Raw genomic sequence first — 203 nt, forward strand, 5'->3', positions numbered from 1 at the left:
TTGATTTTGGCCAAATTAGTGCAAACACGTCTTGTTTGGAGTTGCGGGACGAAACATGTGCAACTAATTTGCAGTTTGGCCAAAACAAAATGCCAAGTCGGCCAACTGGATTCATATAACTACACATACAGTTAGCCAAGAAAGTGTTTTGACCAGGGATTAAAACCGTATTCGGAACCGTAACCCTTAACCGTTATAAACCG

Source organism: Drosophila innubila, chromosome X (assembly GCF_004354385.1).
Source record: "Drosophila innubila isolate TH190305 chromosome X, UK_Dinn_1.0, whole genome shotgun sequence".
NCBI lineage: Eukaryota > Metazoa > Arthropoda > Insecta > Diptera > Drosophilidae > Drosophila > Drosophila innubila.